The sequence below is a fragment of the Chelonoidis abingdonii genome, chromosome 7 (assembly GCF_003597395.2).
Source record: "Chelonoidis abingdonii isolate Lonesome George chromosome 7, CheloAbing_2.0, whole genome shotgun sequence".
NCBI lineage: Eukaryota > Metazoa > Chordata > Testudines > Testudinidae > Chelonoidis > Chelonoidis abingdonii.
This window is the reverse complement of record NC_133775.1, coordinates 11,040,346-11,066,930: the sequence shown is the minus strand read 5'-3', so window position 1 is coordinate 11,066,930 and position 26,585 is coordinate 11,040,346. Positions and strand designations below refer to the sequence as shown.

Here is a 26,585-nt window from a genome sequence, read left to right as displayed (position 1 = left end):
ATTTGTGTTCCTTTGAAAATGTTTTTTCACAACCAGGGAAGGAGACAAAAGCATGTGGCAAACAAACTTAAATTCAGGAGGAAGCAACAGCACATAGGAGACAAATTTGTATTACCTGTACCTGTTGGAGGTGTGTGTTGTTCCTAAAAATATGCTGAGCATACTGAGAATATGGCCAAGTGTCAGTGTTGCCAGGTGTCTGATTTTCAACTAGAAAGTCCAGTCAAAAGGGAACCTGTACAATGTCCGGTCACCACGGGGCAACAGAGGGGTGCTGGGTCATCAACCCATGCCAGGTCCTTCCCTGGCGGAGAGGAGTGTAACGTGTATGGGAGGGGAGTGCCCCGGGAAAGGCCTCAGTGTGTGTGTGGGGGGTGGGGGGTTGGGGTGAGTTGCAGAACGAGCCTACCTCATGCTCACCCCATAGCGGCAGCTCCTGCAGCTCTTGTCCCATGGGCTGTCTGGGCTTGGCCCTCCAATCCAGGGGTTGCAACCTGTCCCCTGGTGTATGGTACTGGGGTCAGGCCAAACCTGAACAGTGCTGTGTGACTAAGTGCATCAGAGGTCAAGTTGCAACTCCTAGAGTGGGGAGCCAAACCCAGCCAGCTCTGTGGGACAGGAGGGTTTGTGGGTCAAGGTGGGAGAGTCCCATGAAACCTGGGACTGTTGAGGATGGTGGTCTGCCAAGGGTCTGTCTAGTCCAATAACTTGACTGAAAGCAGCAAATGCTAGGTGCTTGAGAGGAAGGTTAAAAAACCTCTTGGTGAACAGCTATGGAATAATCTGCTCAGTTTCTCCCTAACCCCTCTCAGATTGGTTGGTTTATGCCCTAAAGCATACAAGGTTATATCCCTTCTAAAAAAATCCCAACACTATTTATACACCACAACATAGGGCTTGGTGAGGCTCAAGTGAATTGAGATTTGTGAGCCATGGCATCAGGAGCCCAACAGCTCCTTCATTTACAGTTCCTCAGTGACCAGTTCAAGGCCTCTTATTTGCAAGTGGCTGAGAGCAAGCTTTGAAAACCCAAGGCACTGACTGACTAATTGTCCAGTGCTGCCACATTCTCAGCAAAGAGCCCAGGTAAGATGGTGCTCAAATGTATGGAGAATTCTTTTTAAATTCTGACTTAAAACTGTATTCAGTGTATGGTGGAGGGGAATGGGAGAGTAATAAATTAGTATTGTTGGGGAATGGGAGGGTTTAACCCTAACACTAGTCTCTGGGCCAGATCTTCAGCAAGTATAAATTGGAGTAGCTTCATTAACTTCAGTAGAGCTACAGTGATTTACACTTGGCTCTTGAATTATATACTTTGGAAATAGTTTGGCTTTTGCAATGAAAAATATGAAGCCATTGGTCAATTTACATTTTAAGCTAAAAAATAGTATCTGTCTTTGGGCTTGCAAGTTGAAGCTGACATTGAGAAAATGCTGATTTTATTTCTGTCTTCTATATAAACGGCTGAAACATAATCTGGTACTAGAATGTATACCCAGCTTAATGTTACTACAATGTTAGAACAGCTTTCACTAAGAAAATGTACAGCTTAACTGTAGGGCTAGGTCTTTTCCCTCTTCAGTGAGAGCAAGCCCAAAGAATCTCTAAAACAGCTTACTGTAATCACTCCTTTTTCTTCTCTTAGTGCTTATGGGTCATATAGTAGAAAGGGTTTGTCAGTTTGCAAAGAGGCAGCCCAATAATTTAAGGAATCTAGAATGATTTGCAGGGCTTTTAGTGACCTTGCTGGAGTCTGATAGAGACATGAATGTGACTTTTACAGTTTCCCTAAATGATCACCATTAAAGCACATCAAAACTTGTTCTGGAATTATCTGGCAGTGGAAATATGATAGTTTTGGTATTAACTGTCAACATCAAGTTCAATTCAGGTTTCTGTTGAATAACTGTTCTCTTTAATAATGTGTGTTTATGAGATCTCAGGGTCATTATAATTATGCAGAAAGCATATGTATTACTAGAAGCTATACATCACTTTCCCATTTGTATAACAGTAAACTGTCCAGCCTTCAAACACTAAAGGAGCATTTCCATCAAGACATGTTAAACACAGGTTTGATTAGAAACTACTGCAGATTTATGCCTGAATAATGAGGAACTCCATACTTAATTAGCTGTTAAACTCACAAGCGCAAGTATGAATCATATCATGTGTGGAACCATGAACTAAAGGAGAGACCCTCCTGTTAATGGTTGTTTTGCATACTCAAGTGACCACTCAGAGCTCCAAAAGTCTAATGGGCATTTTGGCCAATTAATCCCAACTACTGATATTTAGAGAATTTCATTCTGGAGTTGTACGCCCACACTTCAGATCTCCTTTGGTCATCTACAGAATCATACCACTGCATATGTGATGGGGCCACTTGGTTTTCCAGTTAAGGAATAAGAACATAAGAATGGCGATGCTGGGTCAGACCAAAGTATCCTGTCTTCTGACAGTGGCCAATGCCAGGTGCTCCAGAGGAAATGAAGAGAACAGGTAATCATCAAGTGATCCATCCCCTGTCACTCATTCCCAGTTTCTGGCAAACAGAGGCTAGGGACACCATCCCTGCTCATCCTGGCTAATAGCCATTGATGGACCTATCCTCGATGAATTTATCTAGTTCTTTTTTGACCCCTGTTACAATCTTGGCCTTCACAACATCATTTGGCAAGGAGTTCCACAAGTTGACTGTGCATTGTGTGAATATGACTTTTCTTGTGGAACAGCAAGGAGGGTGATATGGCACCCTGGTGTGAGAGAGAGAGACTGGTCATTCCTTCCTAGAGAGACATAACAAAGATTAGCGTGAGAATGAAGGACCCAGGAACCATCCCATTCTGGCAACAAGTGCTTTCCTTGAGTTAGTAAAACAGAACAAATGCACATCATAATGTGTCCTAGGAAGCCTCTACCTGCAGTTTATGATCTCATTTGATAGTTTCTCATATATGGTTTGGGAGTCTGATAGCCAGGTGAGTGCTAGTTGTACTGAGGGAACAGACTCTTCACCATCATTTCAGGCCTGGTCTACACTACACAGTTAGGTCGATGCAAGGCAGTTTATGCCAACCTAGTTGAGCATGTGTCTTCATTTAAATTTGTCTTCCACTTATGTAACTGCCCTGTTACGCCAACATAGTAGCACCACCTCCCCAAGCGGTGTAGAGTCATGGTCTATGAAGTGCAAGTGTAGACACTGTGTTACTTATGTCAACTCTAACTGTCCTCCAGAAGCTGTCTCACAGTGCCCCACACTGACCGTTCTCGTCACCATTGTGAACTTCACTGCCCAAAGGTCATGAAGACTGGAAGACCTCCCTCCCCTTTAAAGCCCTGTGAATTTTTGAAATTCCTTTTCCTGATTGCCCAGCTTGGCAAACATATCTGGCAGATCTCCATTGTTGACTGCAACTACACAGCTGACAGAGCCAACCTACCCCGAGGAATGGTGACATATAAAAGCCAGTAGGAGAACACTTCAGTCTTCCTGGACATTCTATAACAGATTTAAAAGTAGGTACACTTGAACAAAAAAACTTCAAAACAGACTCCAAAGAGAAACAGCAGAACTAAAATTCATTTGCAAATTTAACACCATTAATTTGGGCTTGAATAGGGACTTTGCCTCTCTTGGAATTGACACTTCCTCATCTGTTATTGGGAGTGGACTACATCCACCCTGATTGAATTGACCCCCTCAACACTGGTTCTCCATTTGTGAGATAACTCCCTTCTCTTCATGTGTCATCATATAATGCCTGCGTCTGTAATTTTCACTCCATGCATTTGAAGAAGTGTTTTTTTACCCATGAAAGCTTATGCCCAAAGAAATCTGTTAGTCTTTAAGATGCTACCGGACTCCTTGTTGTTTTTGTGGATACAGACTAACACGGCCACCCCTTGACACTTGACAAACTATCAAAATGCCAAGTATATCAGAGGAGAGCTTCTTTCACTATTCTCCAAGTTAAATGTCGTGTATTTTGAGTACTCTTGAAAGCAATTGACTTCAGAACTGCAAGTTGCACAGTCTAAATGGATCCCGTGCAACCTGTGATCAGAGGAAAGAATGCTTTTGGAGAAAGCATAGTTAGAATTGCTAGTCTTAGGGCTTGACAACAGGCAAGTTGCACCAGTATAAATTAAATCAGTTCATTAAACTGGTACAACTTTTATGTGCATGTTCTTGTATCAGTTTAAACTGGTAATATCAGTTTAGCTTGTGCCTGTATATTTACCAAAGCAAGCTAACCTGATGTAAGCCAGGTTTAAACTAATAGTGTCAACACACAAAGTGACATTGGTTAAACTAAATCAGTACAAAATCACACCTTTAGTCAAACAGTACAACTGTGTGTATACACCAGGCCTCAGTTAGGAGTCTTCCCATAGGAACAATGACAATGAGACACAGACACAGAAAAACTGCATACAGAATAGGAATATACAAGTCACACTACCCTGTCCGGGGTTAAGTGAAAGGAAAACATCTGTATGACGTGAGTTTTCCACTCATTCATTTTGCCAGGACCTTAGGTAATAGGTATTGTAATAGGAATCTTTATAAAATCCCGAAAGGGAGAGGGGAAAAAGAACCATAAAAATGGAGGACTAGCAGTGACCTTGATGTTCACCTAGTCCAGTCCTATGCACTGAGCTAGGACTAAGTATTATTTAGACCATCCCTGACAGGTTTTATCTAACCTGTTCTTAAAAATCTCTAGGGACAGAGATTCCAAAACCTTCCTAGGTAATTTGTTCCACTGCTTAACTATCCTTACAGTTAGAAAGCTTTTCCTATTGTCTAACCCGTATCTCCCTTGCTGCAATTTTAGCCCGTTACTTTTCTTGTACTGTCTTCAGTGGTTAAGAACAATTATTACTCTCCTCTTTGTAACAATCTTTTACATACTTGAAGACAGGAATGCCAGAAACTGCCTAAAAGTGTGGTGTCAGCAGTCCTGAACCATGGCCTTGCCCCCCTACTCTTTCCCTTCCCTGCTCCAAAGTGCTTGCAACCCATCCCAGCTTGGTATGGTCCAGAAACTTTATATAAGAGACCAGGGAGTAGGTGGTCCTGCCCAGTGGTCACACCTGGGCTAAGGTCTGCCCATCAGTGACAGTAGGTCACCAGGATGGAGTTGGAGGAATTGCAAGAGTCAGGGTCAGAGTCAGGCCAGGATTGGAACCTAGAGAGCAAACGTAGTACCAGGCTAGAATCAGGAGGCAGGAATCAGGTTCACGACAGGCTGGGGTTGGAGATTGGAGATCAAGCAAAGTCTGGCACTGCAGCCGGCCAAAGTCTGTGTGGTTCACTGGACAACCCCTGAGGTTAAATATGGCACTTGGCCAATCAGAGGGCTGCAGGGTACCATCACTCGGGATCTTTTGGGCAGTACTTCCAGAGGCGCATACTCTCCATATGCTCCTTGGCTGTGCCTTTGCATGGCCTTCTGGTTGCACTGTGTGAATATCAGCTGTCCCAGACTTTGCAGACCTGGCTTCTAGTCCCCAGGTACTTATACTTTATAAGTGTGTACTCTATGCCATTATCCAAATCATTTATGAAGATATTGAGTAGAACAGGACCCAGGACAGATCACTGAGGAACCTGCTTCATATGCCCTTCAAGCTTGATTGTAAACCATTGATAACTACTCTCTGAACATGCTTTTACAACCAGTTTTGCACTCATCTTATAGTAGGTTCATCTAGGCTATATTTCCCTAGTTTGTTTATAAGTAGGTCATGTGATACAGTATAAAAAGCGTTAGGCCTGGTCTACACTAGGAAATTAGGTCAGTATAACTGCATCGCTCAAGGGTGTGAAAAATCTACACTCTTGAGCGACACAGTTAAACTCACCTAACCCCCAGTGTAGACAAGTTACCACCTCTTGGGGAGGTGGATTACGTACTCCAACAGGAGAACTCCTCCCGTCGGCCTGGATAGTGTCTTCATGAAGCACTACAACTGCACATCTGAAGCATTTTAAGTGTAGAAAAGCCTTTACAGAAGTCAAGGTATATCACATCTATTGCTTCCCCCCATCCACAAGGCTTGTTTCCTTGTCAAAGAAGGATATTAGGATGATTTGACATGATTTTGTTCTGTTTCTTACCGCCTTATTATCTCTTAGGTTCTTACAAATTGATTGCTTGATTATTTGCTCCATTATCTTTCCACTACTGAAGTTAAGCTGTCTGGTCTATAATTCTCTGGGTTGTCCTCATTTCCCTTTTTATGGATAAGTCTATAATTGCCCTTCTTCAGTGTTCCGGGATCTCTTCCATTTTCCATGGTTCTCAAAGATAATAGCTAATGGCTCAGATATCGCTTCAGTCAGTTCCTTCAGAGAAAGAGGTGTGTTTAGTTAAAGGCATTAGTTAAAAATTGTACAATAGCTTTTTTAAAAAATGTGGGTGCTAAAGTTCGGCACCTAAACCCATATTGGAGTTGCAGCTAGCAGGGGATGTGAAGAGTACCAAGAAGGGTTTCTTCAGGTATCTTAGCAACAAGATGATGATCAAGGAAAGTGTGGGCCCCTCACTGAATGAGAGAGGCAACCTAGTGACAGAGGATGTGAAAGAAGCTAATGTACTCAACGATTTTTTTTTGCCTCTGTCTTTGCGAATAAGGTCAGCTCCCAGACTACTGAACTGGGCAGCACAGTATGGGGAGGAGGTGGCCAGCCCTCCATGGAGAAAGAAGTGGTTCAGGACTATTTAGAAAAACTAGATGAGCACAAGTCTATGGGGCCGGATGCGCTACGTCCAAGGGTTCTAAAGGAGTTGCAGAACCGTTGGCCATTATCTTTGAAAACTCCTGGCTATCGGGGGAGGTCCCAGATGACTGGAAAAAGGCTAATGTAGTGCCCATCTTTAAAAAAGGGAAGAAGGAGGATCTGAGGAAGTACAGGCCAGTCAGCCTCACCTCAGTCCCTGGAAAAGTCATGGAACAGGTCCTCAAAAAATCAATTCTGAAGCACTTAGAGGAGAGGAAAGTGATCAGCAACAGTCAGCATGGATTCACCAAGGGCAAGTCATGACTAACCTAATTGCCTTCTATGAGGAGATTACTGGCTCTGTGGATGAGGGTAAAGCAGTGGACATGTTATTCCTTGACTTGACCAAAGTTTTTGATATGGTATCCCACAGTATTTTTGCCAGCAAGTTAAAGAAGTATGGGCTTCATGAATGGACTATAGGGTAGATAGAAAGCTGGCTAGATCATCAGGCTCAATGGGTGGTGATCAATGGCTCCACGTCTAGTTGGCAGCCGGTATCAAGCGGAGTGCCCCAAGAATCGATCCTGGGGCTAGTTTTGTTCAATATCTTCATTAATGATCTGGAGGATGGCACTGGGGACTTGCACCTCAGCAAGTTTGCAGATGACACTAAACTGGGAGGAGTGGTAGATACGTTGGAGGTAGGAATGGGATACAGAGGGACCTAGACAATTGGAGGATTGGGCCAAAACAAACTGATGAGGTTCAACAAGGACAAGTGCAGAGTCCTGCGCTTGGGAACGGAGAATCCCATGCTCTGCTACAGACTAGGGACCTAGGGCTAGGCAGCAGTTCTGGCAGAAAAGGACCTAGGGGTTACAGTGGACGAGAAGCTTGGATAATGCGTCAGTGTGCCTTGTTGCCAAGAAGGCTAACAGCATTTTGGGCTGTATAAGTAGGAGCATTGCCAGCAGATATGAGGGACGTGATCATTTCCCTTCTATTTGGCATTGGTGAGGCCTCTCTGGACTACTATGTCCAGTTTGGGCCCTACACTACAAGAAGGATTGGAAAAATTGGAAAGAGTCCAGCAGAGAGCAGCAAAAATTATTAGGAGTTGGAGCACATGATTTATGAGGAGAGGCTGTGGAATAGGATTAGTCAGTCTGCGAGAAGGAAGAATGAGGGGGTATTTGATAGCTGCTTTCAACTACCTGAAAGGGGGTTCCAAAGAGGATGGATCTAGACTGTTCTCAGTGGTACCAGATGACAGAACAAGGAGTAATAGTCTCAAGCTGCAGTGGGGGAGGTTTAGGTTGGATATTAGGAAAAACTTTTTTTCACTAGGATGGTGGTGAAGCACTGGAATGGGTTACCTAGGGAGGTGGTGGAATCTCCTTCCTTAAAGGTTTTTAAGGTCAGGCTTGATGAAACCCTGGCTGGGATGATTTCGTTGGGGACTGGTCGTGCTTTGTGCAGGGGGTTGGACTAGATGAGCTCCTGAGGTCTCTTCTAACCCTCAGATTCTTTGATTCTGTGATTTAGGCACCTAAATAAAAATGGCCTCATTTTTGGAGGCACTGAGCACCAGTGGCTCCTGTAAGGCCTCATTTTCCACTAGCTTGCATCTTGTGTAGCTATTTAAACCTGTTTAAAGTGAGTGTGCAACAAAACCAGGTCTGAATTCTCCATTTCCTCAGACGCATGGAACCACCTTACACACATTTCGCATAGCTGGGCATGAATGTGCAAGGTGCCAAGCAGTGGTGATTCAGGACCATTGACTTATATGTGAGCTACCAGTGCTCTACATCTCTGAAAATCAGTCCACTTTTATTTAGATGTCTAACTTTAGATACCCAAATTTGAAATTTTCGCCATATATTTAAAAAATATTTTTGTATCATACTTTACATGACTAAAGATTCAATAATTTTAAAAATCTTATGTATTTTTAATCATATTTGTTTACTTCTTTATATTTCTGCCGGCTATGAGAATTAAAGCAGAATAGTCATGTTCATTCTTATTTACTATCATCCTTTCCAGGGTGAAATCCTGCTCTTACAGAAGTCAATGATAAAGTACCTTGTCAATTTTACTGCCAGGTCCTTATACCCTGCTACAGTGCTTTGCTTACAAATCTTGTAGGGGGAGAGTTTATTTGTTTACAAAAAATCCAGTGGGATTTTTTTTAATTCATGCAAATATTTTATGGAACCTAATGTCAAAAGTATTATGTTTGCCAAATCTAAATTTGGATCAGATTTATCCAGAGTGCTTCTTTACCTTTCAAAATGCTTTTTTGTTCTATTTTTACTTTGCCATATTTCCTGAAACCTAATGTAATAAAGATAATGGGAGTCACTCTGCTGATTAATTTGAGTCATGATTTAGCTTAGAAGATTAATGTCTTGTTGCTATAACTCTTCTGGATGGAAATAGCTGTTGGATGGAAATATTAGTCATTTTTATAGGCAGGTACAATTTGAGCTAAGTGGCCTGTTAACCAATAAGTGAAAACAAATGAAATGACTGCAAAGCCTCAAGCTTACATTACTGCACAGAATTTCAGTTTCTTGGGCTACATTTTGCCCTGAGAGTTGCAAAGATGTAACTTAGAGCAAACTTGAACCCTGAGTATCTTTAGCAGAAATAGTCTAACCAATTTACTGCAAAGCAGGTGGGGCTGAGGGTGATATGAGAGGGAAGAGGTCAGCTTTTATATTTCTGGCTTTACTTCTGGGTATGTGTGATGGTTCTTAGGGTACCCAAGACTGTGAGTCACCTCCTTACCCTGTCTCCAGCATGAGGCTGTTGCCTGTGGTAGCCCTCTAATATCACCAGCCTGTTAGCTGCTAAGCACTCTCTTCTGGGTTATGCCGGCCCTTTCTTTACGTCACAAGTTAACACGAGGTGCACCTGAGTCCCTTGATGCATTCCCCTGTGATACCCAGCCCCTGGCACTGGCTATTCACAACAATCCCCGATCTTCTGTTCCCACAGGAGCAGTGTACCCCAGTTTACCAGTTTTACCCAAATCACCACCCCTGTATAAAGCACAGCACTTGTGAGCACTTATAATAAAACAACAGAAGGTTTATTTAAGAGAAAAATAGAGGCTCCACTAGAAACAAGAGGGAATGATGGAAATAAATGGTTAGAATATAAAACAAAATAATTAAAACATGAACTTGGCCATATATTTATTACCTTTCCTTTCCAATAAAGTAGATTCCCCCCCCCCCACACACACACAAGTTCAGTCTGTTGCAGAGCTGACTGGCTTCCCAGGAACCAAGGTGCAATCTTTCATGAAACACCCTTGTTCAAGCTGTCTCCTCAGTGAATGGGTGCACAGTGTCTATCTTCACCCTGTGATATATTGAACCAGTCTTCTATGTTTATTCAAAGACATGTTGTTCTCCAGTCTGTTACAACATTCCCTTTTCATCTCGTTGGTTTTGATCCTTTGCAGTTATCTTTGATGGTTTTTCATTGACTGTTTGGAGAGGGACAAGGGTAGACAATTGAGCTTTGCGTTACATCACTGGCTAATCATGGATGGGGTGAATTCCCTCCTGCTTGAATGGGTCATCACTGAGACAGATGGTTTCCTGGTGACTGACTCTTACTCCAATACCATGTAAGGTATATTTTTCAATATAGTTATTTTATTCCTTAAATACTACTCCTCTACACATCTCACAATGATTATGAATACTGATAAATTACAAGCTTTCTATAAAGACCTCACATGCTACCCTTCAAGGATCAATACCATGAAAGCGGTGTATTAGATGCAGTGAGTTTGTCAGGAGTTGCTTGTAAAGAACAATGAATGCTTTGCCCATTGGCAGCAATGGGCCTCTGTGCAGTACGGTAGGGCGATATCATTAGAATCTTTGATAGATGAACTCCTTCTGGCAAGAGACAAAGATAAAGTTTTTATGCTGATTTTATTAGATTTCTCAAGTGATGTAGCAGGGGTAGATGGTCTTCAGTTGCTCCATTCCTTCCTTTTTGAGCGAGTTCAGAGTCCAGTGACAAAGTTTCTGAAGACAGGCAAATCACTCATATGTAGATAGGGAGCTGGAAGCAGAAACCTTATATTTAAGCTGCAAAAACACAAGCCTCTAACACCTGAGCTAAAGAAAAGTTCCTCTAATTTTTATTGTCTATATAGGCCAGATACTAGAGTGGGACATTGCACTTGCTGATGAACACAAAGCCAGTATCTTACGGTCCTGCATCACTTCTTTTTAGCTCCTTTCTTATTCAGTCTTTGTGAATGAGGTCCCAGGGGAGGCTGGGAGGTGTCATAGGTGGCAGTACCCATCAGCATCTTCATCACACTCTGACCTGCCTCTTCTTTCTACGGTCTGGATAGTGTAGTTTTCCTGCCTTCCCAGCAGCTGCCTGAGATGAGGACCTGGATAAGAATGAGAGGGCAGAAACTCATGCAGGAGATGATGGAAATGATACTGGTTCATAGAGTGATGAGTCAAGAATCTATGGAGTTCTTCCTCCAGGAGTGTCCCTGTGGGTGCTCCACTTGAAGTGTATCTGCGCCCCTGCACTTGTAATCAGAGATTTGTAGTAGCAGTGCTTGGTTGGGTGTCACGTGCGCTGTCCCCATCTTGCACCGCCTCAAGGGGTTACATAGCACCATGTGACCAACCCCCCCTCACTTCCTTCTCTACCACCCTTGGCTTGAGACGTAGCAGCGCCTCTGTAGTTTAGCTTTCTTTAATCTAATTTAGGGTTCCAATTACTTAGTTAATAGTTAAATAGTTACTTACCCTTCCCCATTTATTTTTTCTTATAAAAACACAAACAAAAAGGCACTCTCTTATATGAGGAAATTAAGTTTCAGTTGTTAGATATACCTTAGAGTAGCAGAGTTACCCTCCCTCATGGGAGAAAACCCTTCTCTGAGGGGCATATTTGGCTCTCCAGGTTTAAACACTGCCTTATCATAAAATAACAGGGTTGGAAGGGACCTCAGGAGGTCATCTAGTCCAACACCCTGTGCAAAGCAGGACCAATTCCCAACTAAATCTTTCTAGCCAGGGCTTTGTCAAGCCTGACCTTAAAAAAACTGAGAGAGGAGATTCCATCACCTCCCTAGGTAACCCATTCCAGTGCTTCACCACCATCCTAGTGAAAAAGTTTTTCCTAATATCCAACCTAAACCTCCCCCACTGCAACTTGAGACCATTACTCCTTGTTCTGTCATCTACTATCACTGAGAACACTCTAGATCCATCCTCTTTGGAACCCCCTTTCAGGTAGTTGAAAGCAGCTATCAAATCCCCCCTCATTCTTCTCTTCTGCAGACTAAACAATCCCAGTTCCCTCAGCCTCTCCTCATAAATCATGTGCTCCAGCCCCCTAATCGTTTTTGTTGCCCTCTGCTGGACTCTTTCCAATTTTTCCACATCTTTCTTGTAGTGTGGGGCCCAAAACTGGACACAGTACTCCAGATGAGGTCTCACCAATGTCGAATAGAGGGGAATGATCATGTCCCTCAATCTGCTGGCAGTGCTGTTACTTATACATCCCAAAATGCCGTTTGCCGCCTTGGCAACAAGAGCACACTGTTAACTCATATCCAGCTTATGTGCAGATTGTTTATCTCGGGTGCTTATAGGCATTCACAGGGTGCCTGCTGCCTTGGCAAGACACGTATTCCATAGAAGTGTTCACACTGCCACAGTTGGGAAGCCTATGACAGGAAGGCAAGGGACCTGCAGTTAGAGCTCCTCATGATGGAGAAGTTTCTACACCTAGTGTCTGAGCCCAGATCACAGACCCTCCCTGGACAATGGTCTCCCATGGCAGCCTCCAACAGAGGTTCCCCTCCACCTGCTCAGGTAAAAGAACATTCTGCCAAGAAGGTGGCAAAAAGCGGGCTCCAACCTCACCTCCTCAGGAATCCTCCAAAAAACGGCATTTTCTGACTCTGCAGACCCCATCAGTACAAACCGCACCAGCACCTTCCACCGCTGAGGTAGCGGGACCTTCCAGTACCATGGGTACTGTGCGAGCAAAAGACCCTAAGTGGGCTTGCTTGGAAAAAAGCAGCAAAGGGAAACCTAAAACCTCTGCCTCGGGACTGTTGGAGCAACTCAGCACTGTTACAGGCTATAGCACCACCTTCTGCCTTTACAGCACATAGCACACGAGCCTACTGATTGGTACTGATGCTCTTGGTACCTCAGCAATTCCTCCGCCACAAGGATCTTCTGGTCATCCCAGTGCCGGAATTTCCTCTCCTCAGTGCTGACCTCAGTCCAGCACACTCAGTATCGAGCCAACTTGCCACACCTCCCAGAACAGCTCCCCCTCTTATCTAATGATAAGGATGAAGGGGAAATCTACTCTGACATATTTCAACCTCCTCCAAGATGGCCCTACCAATTAACAACATTCTCATAGATCCGGCCAAAACCATCTGGCAGACCCTGGCAACAATCTCACCCACCTGTAAAAGGATAGATAAAAAATATTCCTTCTAAAGGAAAGGAATTTTTGTTTTCGCATCCCACATCAACCTCACTCCAGAACCACCCTGTACGACTAGAAGAGATTAGATCTTTTTGGACGTAAGGCCTACTCGTCAGCAACCTTACAATTTAGGATCACTAACTACAAGGCATTGCTGGCCAAATATAATTACACAAATTATTCAAAATTATCTGAATTAATGGGCGGCGGGTATCATAGGCTGGGGGAGGCTAAACTTCCCCCAAACAGCCTGGCGTGGCCCTGCCCACACTCTGCCGCCAGACCCCCTCTGGCTTTCCTCTTTTTCCTGTGCTTGGGGATAGGGCAGCCTGCAGCTGGGACTTGGAATGCCTGGGGCCGGTGCTTGCGCCACCCAGCACTCCAGGGCTGGGATGCTGGGGCCATGCTGCCTGGCACTCTAGGGCTCAGAGTGCTGGGACTGTGCCTTCCTCCTGGCGCACTGGTGGTGCAGGCACTGGGGTCATGCGGCCTGCCTGGCTCTGGGGCTGGAGTCTGCCTGGCACTCTGGGGCTGGGGTCATGCTGCCTGCTTAGTGCTCTGGGGCTGTGGCTGGGAGGGCTGGGGCCAGGAGGGCTGGGGAGGGGGGGTCTGCAGCAGCACTGGTAGGTCTCTGGTGGTGGAGGGGCATGGCCTCAGGCAAAGGGGCGAGGCTGGGGGTTAGCCACCCACAACGAGCAGTTCGTGTGCCACCCATGTCTGAATTTATATATTTTCTTCCTGAAGACAAAAAGTATTATTTCAGAACGACCATCTTGGAGGGCCACCTCCTCGCTCGAACAGCTTTGCAAGCCTCACTGGACTCAGCAGATATGGCATGCCCTATCGCCATGGCTGTAGTCATGCAACGAGCTTCTTAGCTCCACCTCTGCGGATTTCCCAAGAAGGTACAATCAGTGGTTGAGGATCTCCATATGAAGGCCGCAAGCTGTTCGCAACCAAAACAGACTAGTCCCTTCACATGTTGGAGTCCAGAGCAACTCTGAATCCTTGGGCACATACACACCTTTAACAGAAGAAAAAACAGGGCAAGTCTTACTGAGTGCGAGATTTCAATCTGCGCCTTATACACAACCCTAGGAGCAATATGACCCAAAAAGGCGAAAGCAGTGCCCCACAAGATGATGACTGCCCCCTTCCTAGCCTTTGATATCCCAGCAACCTCCTTCCAAACAACAATTTTGAAGGCTTGGTCTAGGGCTTGAGATAGTCCCACATCTTCAAAACATCTGGAACAGCTGGAAACATCCACTACCATCTATTTATTCAGAGACCGTCTAAACCTATTCCACCCAGCTTGGCAGACCTTCCCATCAGACAAATAGGTATTAGAGGTCATCGAGACTGACTGTTCCATCCAGTTTACCTCCATTCCCTCTAACACCCTCCCTCTCCATCCCTCTTCTGGGCCCTTTCTCATGAACATCTACTGTAACAGGAAGTAAACCATCTGATACACATATATGCAGTAGAACCAGTACCAACACAACACAGAGGGAAGAGCTTCTATTCACATTATTTTCTAACCCAGAAAAAAACTGGAGGATGGAGGCCCATTCTGGATTTGAGACGACTTGACAAATTGGTGAAGACCCAATGATTCAGGATGGTTACACTAGCAACCATAATTCCAGCACTGGAAAGAGGGGGACTGGTTCTTGACCTTTGACTTCCAGGATGCATCTTTTCATGAAACAATACATCCCTCAGACAGGAAGTTCCTCAGGTTTGTTCTAGGAGCAGACCACTTCCACTGCGCCACGGGTATCCTTTTAAATTTCTCATGGTGATGTCTGCCCACCTCCGCAGACAAGATAATATGCCCCTATTTTGATGAATGCTTATCCAAAGGATTGACACAAGAAGAGGCACGAGAAGCTACTCAAAAGGCAATAGTTCTCTTAACACATCTAGGCCTATAAATAAACAAACAGAAATCAACATTCACAATGTCCAGAGACTGGAGTTCATGGGGGCCTACCTCAACTCTCCGGAGGCTACAGCCTCGCTGCCATGACACCTATTTACAACTCTAGTAAATCTCATCACCATGCCACTGGCCAGTCCCCAGACATTGGACAGGACCTGCCTCCAACTGTTAGGTCACATGTCCGCAAGGAGATTTGTCATCAAATATGCCACACTGCTCATGTGTTGCCTGCAAGGCTGGCACTGGACAGTGTACGTTCCCCATAGATACAGCATAAACAAACATCCCACGATGAGAACCAAAGTAAAAAAACTCTCTACATTGGTGGACACAGCCAAACAATGTTTGCACTGGAGTCCTCTTCGCGCAGACCCTTCCGGCAATAATACTCACAATGGATGCTTCCCTGCTAGGTTGGACGGTGCACTTGCACAATCACAAGATTGAAGGCCACAGGTACCTGTCGGGCTCCACACTACATATAAACCTGCTGGAGCTAAGGGCAGTTTGCAATGTATGCTATGGAGTTGGCACGTCAGCCTCAACATCTCAGCCTCCTAGCTACCAGGATGCCAAAACACCACTGCAGATGCGTGGAGCAGAACATTTTCCCAGGACCACAAGTGAGAAATAAATGTTGGAGTACTACAGAGCATATTCAGACAATGGGGGTTCCCAACTATAGAACTTTTTTGCAACAATCCAAAATGCCAAGTGCCCACACTTCTGTTCCAGAGCAGGATTGGAACCCCATTCTCTAGGCCAGTGGTTTTCAAACTTTTTTTTCTGGGGACCCAGTTGAAGAAAATTGTTGATGCCTGTGACACAATGGAGCTGGGGATGTGGGGTTTGGGCTGTGGCAGGGGCTCAGGGCTGGGGCATAGGGTTGGGAGGGGGTCAGGGCTCTGGGGTGGGGCCAGGGATGAGGGGTTTGGGGTGCAGGAGAGGGCTCTGGGTTTGGGGGGGCTCGGGGCTGGGGTAGGGGTTGGGCTGTGAGAGGGGGTCAGGACTCCGGGCTGCGGGTGCAGGCTCTGGGGTGGAGCTGGGGATGAGGGGTTTGGGGTGCAGGAACGGGTTTGGGGGGTCTCAGGGCTGGGGCAGGGGATTGGGGCATTGGGTAGGGGCACAGACTGACCTCCAGTTGCTCCTGGTCAGCAGCACAGCTGGGGTGCAGAGGCAGGCTTCCCGCCTGTCCTGGCACTGTGGACCATGCTGTGCCTCAGAGGCGCGCAAGCTCCCATAAGCCAGGTGCTTGGGGTGGGGTCCTCGCATGGAGCCCCGTGGCCCCCTTATCTAGAAGCCGAACCCGCTGCTGGCTGCTTCTGGGAGCAGTGTGGTGTCGGAGAAGGTAGGCTCTTAGCTGGGAAGCACCTGCCTTAGCGGGGCAGTCCCGCTGACGGGACTTTTAACGTCCCAGTGGGCGGTGCTGACCAGAGCTGCTAGGGTCCGTGGGTGCTAAGGTCCCTGAGTGCTGAGTGTGGCGACCTAGTGCCTTACATGCCGCAACGCAGAGCTAGGTTACAACCTGAATTTTGAAAAACACTCTTCTAGGCGATGCTTTTCTCCTCAGATGGGATGGCACCCCTACCGGAACCCCTTCTGACCCCTCTCCTAACCAGCGTATTTCACAAGATCAGAACAGACAAACTGCAGAGTCATCATGATAGCCCCAATGTTGCCCAGACAAACATGGTTTCGTTATCACCAGGCACTCTTCCACTTCTACCTCATCTCCTGTCTCAGGATGCTGGCCAGGTCCACCACCCGAACCTGGCAAGACTCCACATGAAGGCGTGGCTACTTCATGGCTCTGAGACTGCGAAATGGCCCGTTCAGAAGAGGTAAGGGACATTCTTTTAAACACTCGAAGACCAAGTACATGACATACTTGGCTAACACAGTGGAAGAAATTCAATACATGGTGCCAAAATAGACAAATCATGGTGACTACTTCTCTTCTGCCATTGGTACTGGACTATATATTGGAAGTTAAGAAATGAGGTTTCTCCATGAACTTGATCAGAGTACACCTTGCAGAAATCACAGCATTCTACTTCAAGGTGGACGAGTTCTTGATCTTTGCCCACCTGACCACCGAACGTATTCTCAGGGGCCTTTGTAATCTTTACCCCAAAATACAAGACCCTGCTCCATCATGAGACCTCAATCTCATGTTGTGAGGCCTTACTGGAGCCCCTTTTGAACCACCAGCAACTTGTTCTCTTCTCCACCTCTCGCCGAAGGTGGCCTTCCTTGTTGCTATCACATCCTCCAGATGAGTGGGCGGACTGGGGATCCTCATGGCACACATCCTATATGCAACATTTTTCAAAAACAAAGTTACTTTAAGACCACATCCCAAGTTCTTTCTTAAGTCTGCTTACTCATTCCATCTGACTCAGCCCATTCATCTCCTGTTGTTCTTCCCCAAATGTCATGAAAATAAATGAGAAGCAGTGCTCCACACCCTGGAGGTCTGAAGAGCGCTGGCTTTTTACATTGAAAGGACAAAGACTTGCAGACGATCACCAAAATTATTTCTCTCCATCACTGACTGTTATAAGGGAGACACCATATCTAAACAGAGACTGTCTAAATGGATCTCGAGCTGCATTGACTTTAGGGCTGTCGATTAATCGCAGTTAACTCACGCGATTAAAAAAAAATTAATCTCAATTAATTGCACTGTTAATAGAATACCAAGTGAAATTTATTAAATATTTTGGATGTTTTTCTACATTTTCAAATATATTGATTTCTATTACAACACAGAATACGAAGTGTATGCGTGCTCATTTTATATCATTTTTATTACAAATATCTGCACTGTAAAAATGATAAACCAAAGAAATAGTATTTTTCAATTCACCTCATACAAGTACTGTAGTGCAATCTCTTTATCGTGAAAGTCTAACATATAAATGTAGATTTTATTTGTTAGATAACTGCACTCAGAAAACAAAACAATGTAAAACTTTAGAGCCTACAATCCACTCAGTTCTATTTCTTGTTCAGCCAATCGCTAAGACAAACAAGTTTGCTTACATTTATGGGAGATCCTGCTGCATGCTTCTTATTTACATGGTATAACACTTTTTTGTAGCCGGCATTGCAAGGTATTTATGTGCCAGATATGATAAACATTCTTATGCCCCTTCATGCTTCAGCCTCCATTCCATAGGATATGCTTCCATGCTGATGATGATCATTTAAAAAAAAGTAATGCGTTAATTAAATTTGTGACTGAATTCTTTGGGGGAGAATTGTATTTACCTTCATTCTGCCATATATTTCATGTTATAGCAGTCTTGGATGATGGCCCAGCACATGTTCGTTTTAAGAACACTTTCACAGCAGATTTGACAAAACACAGGGTACCAATGTGAGATTTCTAAAAATAGCTGCAGCACTCAACACAAGGTTTAAGAATCTGAAATGCCGTCCAAAATCCGAGAGGGATGAGGTGTGGAGCATGCTTTCAAAAGTCTTAAAAGAGCAACACTCAGATGCAGAAACTACAAAACCTGAACCACCGAAAAAGATAATCAGCCTTCTGTTGGTGGCATCTGATTCAGTTGATGTAAATGAACATGCGTCAGTCTGCTCTGCTTTGGCTCATTATCGAGCAGAACCTGACATCAGCATGGACACATCTCCTCTGGAATGGTGGCTGAAGCATGAAGGGACATATGAATCTTTAGTGCATCTGGCAAGTAAATGTCTTGCGGAGCCGGCTACAACAGTGCCATGCAAATGCCTGTCCTTACTTTCAGGTGACATTTTATACAAGAAGTAGGCAGCTTTATCCCCTGCAAATTGTAACCAAATTTGTTTGTCTGAGCGGGTACTGAGTAGACTTATAGGCTCTAAAGTTTTACATTGTTTTATTTTTGAATGCAGTTTTTTTTTGGTATATAATTCTACATTTGTAAGTTCAACTTCCATGGTAAAGAAATTGCACTACCGTACTTGTATTGGGGAATTGAAAAATACTATTTCTTTTGATTTTTGCAGTGCACATATTTCGAATAAAAAATAAATATAAAGTGATCACTTTACTCTTTGTATTCTGTGTTGTAATTGAAATCAATATATCTGAAAATGTAGAAAATGGCCAAAAATATGTAAATAAATGGTATTCTATTACTGTTTAACAGCGCGATTAATTTTTTTAATCGCTTGACAGCCCCAGTTAACAACAGCTACCACCCCTACTGGGACCTGCACACACTCCACCAGAGCACTTTCTGCCTCAATAGTCTTCCTCAACAATGTCTCCATTATGGACATCTACAAAGCAGCAACGTGGGCATCAGCTCATGCATTCACACAACATTGTGCCACTGACCAGCATTCATCATCAGACGCTCTATTCGGACTTATGGTTTTATAATCTGCCACGACCGCAACGCCGAAGCCCCTTCCTTCCACCAAGGGGCACTGCTGTACTGTCACCTAAAATGGAGCACCCACAGGAACACTCCTTGAAGAAGAAGAAGAAGAAGAGATGGTTCCTCACCCTGTGCAGTAACAGCTTCTTCGAGATGGTTGTCTCTGTGAGTTCTCTTCTATCCTTCCTCTTCCCCTCTACAAAGGAAACCAAGCCAGGTTTATTGTCAAACGAAGCACAGTAATTGTTTCCTATAGACCCTACAGGACATACTACGAATATGTGCCCCCTGGCAGTGGAGACAGCTCAGTCAGTGGTGGGACACTCCTCTGCCCCCTAGGCTGGACAAAGATGTGCACTTGGGACCTATTTTTATACAGTTACAGGACAGATTACTCATCTCTACTGACATATTGAGGTACAGCCCTTTGGCTCATTCGGGTGCTGTCTCCCCCTTCGATCATGTTGTTTCAAACAGATCTATCCATCATGCTGTCCTTTTAACCCTGTCTTTAAGATGCACCTGCCTGTTCCTTGTTATCTCTGTGGAGTGTTCTGATGCTATCTTGGCCCAAGTTCCTCTTATTAGACTTACGTGTGGATGTACTTGCTTATAGCAACCCTCTTCTCGCCAACTTCTATGAGGTGGGGCCTACCTGTGGCTCACAGCCCAGCTTTTGCTTCGCAATGCCTGGAAGTACTTTGGTGCAGGCTTCAGGCCTCAAACTTGGCCTTTGATACAAGAGTTTGTTTCAAGGGCTCATCTTACTACACTCACTACAGGTTGCACTTGGATTCCCAAGAGACAGCAGTGTGTCATACTTTAATTAAGAGGTTGTGGCCTGCTCATGGAATTACCTCTGTTCCTACTGGTATTTAGGTGTGGTAACACCAGGCAGTTTTCTTCAACTATGCTAACATCTGTAAGGCTTCTGGCTAGCTCTGTGTATTTATAGACGTTTTTATTGAGCCTTTATTTTGCCAGCACTTAACTAGAACATTATTTAGAAATCTATGGGAATTAAAGAAGGGGGCATGTAACACTGAGAAACCAAGAAAGATTTGGCAGAAGGATTTCTGAATAACACATTACAAAGGAAAAAATTAAAATGTGTTAAGGGCTAAAACATCTTCAAACATCTTCACAGGCTGTTCTTACTGTGTAGTGTCCAGAAGCACATGAGTTACATCACAAATGGTACAGCGCTGTGTAAAGTTAATAGGTGTAAATTTTGAGCCTGAGCCTTTGAGGTGTTGAGTATAACTCCCTCTGAAATTAGACAAGTGCCAGACAATATTTAAAGGTCAAGAGTCAAATTCACCCCTCGGTTACGCCATGTTATTACCCCATAAGTCACTGGAGGTGGCCCCAGGCATCTATTCTCTTCTCCAAGTGCTATGTGGTTCTGCCTGGTTAGTGATGTGTTGTGTCCAAACACAGTAAATAAACCATAGTGTAAATAAAACATTCTGTCATAAATGCAGTGTGATATGATAGGTTGGCAGACACCTTAGCCATTGGGAATAAATCCAAAGCAGTCAAGAACACTTACTTTAAATCCAGTGGGAACCTTTCAAACTTCTTTGAAAACAAAGCATTTTCACTTATTTTAGAAATGACATCTGGGTATAGGATTTCAACATTTTCTCTTGTATAAAAAGATTATCTGTAAGAAGTTGACAGAACGCATACACATTGTTCACGGCTGTGATTTTTTTTCTAAATGATTTTGAGTAAAGCTTGCTGTATGTCCTTGAAAGAAGCATTGTTTTCTTAAGACAAGAAGCTAAAAACATGTAAATTAAGTGGTGCACTTGCATCTGATTCAAGTTAATTTGTTTCTGTGGAATCCAATGAATTCATTTATAGATCATTAGGAGAAGATCCTTCCTTTGCAAGGAAAAGTGTTACTAGTCAAAGGTAGAGCTCTGCACAGATACAAAATTTGTATCCTCATCTGACTGCGGTTCACAAAAATTGTCCTCGGTTATCCACAATCTGCAGATATAAAGTGGATATCTGTGGATTTTCAGGGCTCTACTAACACCTCCATAGTTACCGTGCACTAGTGATGCAGGGTTGTGCCAAGCCTCCATCTTCCAACACCCTCCCCCCCCATTTCTCCCCAGGGACCTCCTGTCTCGCTGCCCACTCTGCCCCTGCCATACCTCCTTCCCTGTTCCGGGCAGGGAGGCTACAATTGTGGGCCCTTGTGTGCAGTGCTGCCCTTCCAGTGGGGGACTTGGACACCCGTACACAGCCAGGCGGCTCTAACACATGCAGACCCGGCCAGGAAAGATAGTGGCGACAGCTACTCTCCTCACATCACCTGCCATTGCTATCCACTAGTTTAAAGTACAATTACATCTTTTTCAAAATGGTGCTTGGCTCACTGCGCAGGAGCACACGGTTGCACTCCCTTCTAGGAGATGTACAGAATGTGTATTGAATCCCCAGGGTGTATGTTCTAGGGGATGTGTTACACCTTCTGCATTTATGTTCAAATTATCCAACAACAAAGTGTCATCAGAGCAGAATCCTTTGTTTCTTCAGGTAGGTCTAAAATTGTTTTGAGAACTGAGCCTGGTCTACGCTACAGAGTTAGGTCATCACAAGGCAGCTGACGTGGACCAACTAAGTATCTACACTAAAATTTACTTCCCGCCATCATAACTCGCCTGCTACACCCACTTAATAACTCCATCGGAGGCTTAGAGTCAATATCAATGTAGTTAGGTTGACACAGTGTCAGCGTAGACACTGTGTTGCTTACATCAACTGTTGCTGGCTTTCAGAAGCTGACTCACAGTGCCCCACACTGACAGCTGAATAGGTGCAAGCACTCCTGGTGAGAACGTGCACCACTGACACATGGAGCAAAGTGTAGAAAGACAATGTACATCTCTACCCTGATATAATGCGGTCCTATATAACGTGAATTCAGATATAATGCAACAAGGCAGCGCTCCGGGGGTCAGGGCTGCTTTACCTCGTTATATCTGAATTCGTCTTACCGTCAGCGGTTCCTCTGCACCTGTGTTACTTGCTGCGGCCTTCCTCGGGGCTCCCCGCATGCCAGCTCACCTCCGTTCTGCCTCCTCCCACGAGTGCACCACAGCTCTGCTTCTGCCCACTCCCTCCCAGGCTTGCCACGCCAATCAGCTGTTTGGCGTGGCAAGCCTGAGAGGGAGGGAGGAGAAGCGGAGCTGAACGGCATGCTCCTGGGAGGAGGCGGAGGTGAGTTGGGGCAGAGGAGCCGCAGCAAATAAGGGGGGAAGGTGCAGAGGAACCGCTTCCCACTCTAGCTCACCTCCACTCCGCCGCCTTCTCCTCCCAGGAGCACGCTGCTCAGCTCAGCTTTTCCTCCCTGCCCCCCAGGCTTGCTGCGCCAAACAGCTGATTGGTGCGGCAAGCCTGGGAGTGAGGGAGAGGAACGGAGCTGCGGTGCACTCATGGGAGGAGGCAGAATGGAGGTGAGCTGGGGTGGGGGGGCCCGAGAAGGGCCGCAGCAAGTAGCGGGGTACAGAGGAACCGCTCCCTGCTGCAGCTCATCTCCGCCTCCTCCTCTGAGCACGCTGCCGCCACTCCGCTTCTCCACCCCTGCTCCAGGCTTGTCAGGACAAACAGCTGATTGACGCGGCAAGCCTGGAAGGGAAGGAGAAGCAGAGTGGTGGTGGTGCGCTCAGGGGGGAGGCAGAGAGGAGGTGAGCTGGGGCGTGGTCTCAACTATAGCACAGTGAGATTTTTCGGCTCCTGAGGACTGCCTTGTATTGGGGTAAAGGTGTAATTACTGCGGTGGTTGAATGCTGACGTAAGTTAGGTCGACTTAATTTTGTAGTGTATACATGGCCTCACTCTACTCACAGGTGAGCTCATCAGACATTAACGGGATCCTGGCCATCACTTTGGGGGAGGGATACAGTCTGTACGATTCAGCAATAATTCTATTTGCTAGTAGTTCCTGGAGATTACATTGTACATCCTTTATCTCAGATACAGCAATTTTCCGAGAGTGCTTCTGAAAAGGTTGTGGATCTTGTAATCGAATATTATAAGGTTTGAGAATATTGCCTATCTTAGTACTATCAGCGAGATGCAAGAACAGGGCACTCCAGAAATTCCAGTAAGTCTCTCCCAAGGCCCTGTCCTCTTCTGCTAGAGCATCAGCCTGGGCATCCTTTTAACTATTAATCATCCAATGAAAAAATATGTTGCTCGTAGGAATCAGCTGTACATACACAGAATACAAGAAAAAAGAGTTAAAATAACCTGCAACATAATAATAAATAAATAGTAAAATAACCTACATAATAAAAGAGGAAAAAAATCATGTTAGTAAAGAGCAAACATAAATCAAACCCCAGGTGTTAATTTCACCTTACAGGCTAGGAAATGTGTCAGCCTCAAAATACATCATTCTGTATAATTTTTGCATTTTGAAAAACCAGCCTGAACTCAAGGAAGGGCCTTTGTTTAAACAAATTTCCTCATCTACAAATCAAATGTGCTGTTTGTTTATTTAAGGCAATTTGCACAATAAAATGAACCCCTGCTTAACAGATATTCATGGAATAATGTAATAGACATTTCTGTGGGAGAGGAGAGCGGGCTGTTCACAATTAACTTAAATTATCAAGAGTGAATCAGAAGCTGAAGGAATCAAGCCCCATGTTGTTAAAGGGAGAGCAATTTAAGTAAACTAAATAGAAGTAAAAACTTGGGTAGAATCCTGGCTGTCTTTTGGCAAATGGATGAAAAAGTAATGTTTTTATGCTGGGGTTGGGTGAAACTTTGCTGAAGCTGTTGGGTGTACCAGATACCCTTCATTCCTGATAAATGTAAGAAGTAATTTAGCGACTTTATGGATAGACAGCTGAAACAAGAGCCACCACCCAAAACACAGGCCACTTACAAGGCCAGTTAGGAATCTGAGCTATGTGAGAGAGGGGTTTTACTGGGGTCTGAATGCAAACACAGGGGACTCAATATTTTTTGTTCCAGCTGTGTGTGCACGTGCGTGCATGTTTAAGGATATGTGTACTCTGCGAATAAACTGTTCTTAAGTCAGGTAATCTGTGTTGCTAACTCAGGTTAACAACAGTGAAGACACAGCAGCACTAACCTAAATTGAAAGCCAAATTGCCATGCCTTCTCTGCTAGGTTAACCTGAATTAGCTACTATAGGTTACCTAACCTGACTTAAGAACGCAGTGTAGGTGTACCCAAAGAGAAGAAAGAGAAACACTACAATGTACACAGAAGGCAACAGGGAAACCCCAGAGATAATCAGAGATACACTTGCAGTGAGACTCTGAAAAAGCTAGAGAGCTTTTGGGTAGAGAGCTGGCTAAAAAGAGGCTTGAAACTGTGAACAAAGAAACTGTCTCCTGCTATTTGATTCCTTCTGCATTCAGAGACAAAGGATTTAGTGTACATTTTTTGTAAATAAACAGGATTGCATCAAAGAAATACCTGACTTCGCCTCAGTTTCTCCTCCTAATGGAAACAATACGCAAGACCTCAAATGCTGGCTAACAACTCGTGTCAAAAGAGGTAAAATTATTTTGGTTAGCCTGTATTCTGTGGGAGCTGCTGGATGCTCAGTTGTTTTTTTTTTTGAAAATCACAACAATTCTTCAGGTACATACAAATTTAGAAACCTGACTTTAAGGACCTTCTCTCTTGCTCTCCTTTTTATTTTTTTTAATTCTTGGGTTGTTTATATGTTCATGCCACAACCACACTCCCAAGCCACTCTGCAGCTCAGTGGGTTGAGGGTCTGCAGAGGGTGAATTTCATTGATTTGGGGAGCTAAAATGAAGACTCAGCATAACTTTCCCTTCCACTAGATTTGGGTTTTGGGACAATACACACGTTGTCTAAAGCCAAGATTTGATCCATGAAATCTGACCACCATTAAACATCATCTTCCAACCCATAACTCTTCGTCTTGTTCTTACTCCTAAAACTTAGCTGTTGAGATTGCACAAGTGCATTTTCCATCCATGCACTCACTGAAAACACTGGTCTACAATTTTTGAGAAGTCGTCTGCTTCAGAGATAAAATGTGGTATTTATTATGTATTTTGATGTGCTGAATTCAAATATGACAGTCAAAACAACTGATTGGCTACTGTTTCTAAGATATTTAAGTTTTTACATTTTATGTCTATGTATATTGTGTAGATAGTAGAGTTTTAATCATAAATTGTAAACCTAGGTCTTTTCATGTGTTTATGGTTGCTTTACATGATAATATTTCACCTGTCCTGTTTATGTAACACTTTAAAAATCAGCAAAAGGGTTATATAAATAAAATTTATTATGAAACAAAAGGCAAAAAACTATTATGTACATAGTTTAGTCCTATTCAGTGTCTACTTGGCGCTTCTTGGCTTGTCTCTTGTATTCATTAAATGGAGCATCTCTTGTCACTGTCCAGCAATAGTCTGCAAGCATTGATGGGCTCCATTTGCCCTGATAGCGTTTCTCCATTGTTGCAATGTCCTGGTGAAATCGCTCGCCGTGCTCGTCGCTCACTGCTCCGCAGTTCGGTGGAAAAAAATCTAGATGAGAGTGCAAAAAATGTATCTTTAGTGACATGTTGCAACCAAGGCTTTTGTATGCCTTGAGGAGGTTTTCCACCAACAACCTGTAGTTGTCTGCCTTGTTGTTTCCGAGAAAATTTATTGCCACTAACTGGAAGGCTTTCCATGCCGTCTTTTCCTTGCCACGCAGTGCATGGTCAAATGCATCATCTCGAAGAAGTTCACGAATCTGAGGACCAACAAAGACACCTTCCTTTATCTTAGCTTCACTTAACCTTGGAAATTTTCCACGGAGGTACTTGAAAGCTGCTTGTGTTTTGTCAATGGCCTTGACAAAGTTCTTCATCAGACCCAGCTTGATGTGTAAGGGTGGTAACAAAATCTTCCTTGATTCAACAAGTGGTGGATGCTGAACACTTTTCCTCCCAGGCTCCAATGACTGTCGGAGT

The 26,585-nt window shown here is 44.4% G+C and overlaps 1 protein-coding gene across 3 annotated transcripts in view; it reads left to right on the top strand.

The window, feature by feature from the left end:
* Nucleotides 1–26,585, top strand: part of RAB3B (RAB3B, member RAS oncogene family) — a 132,101-nt gene that overhangs the window by 92,946 nt on the left and 12,570 nt on the right. The window lies entirely within an intron of this gene.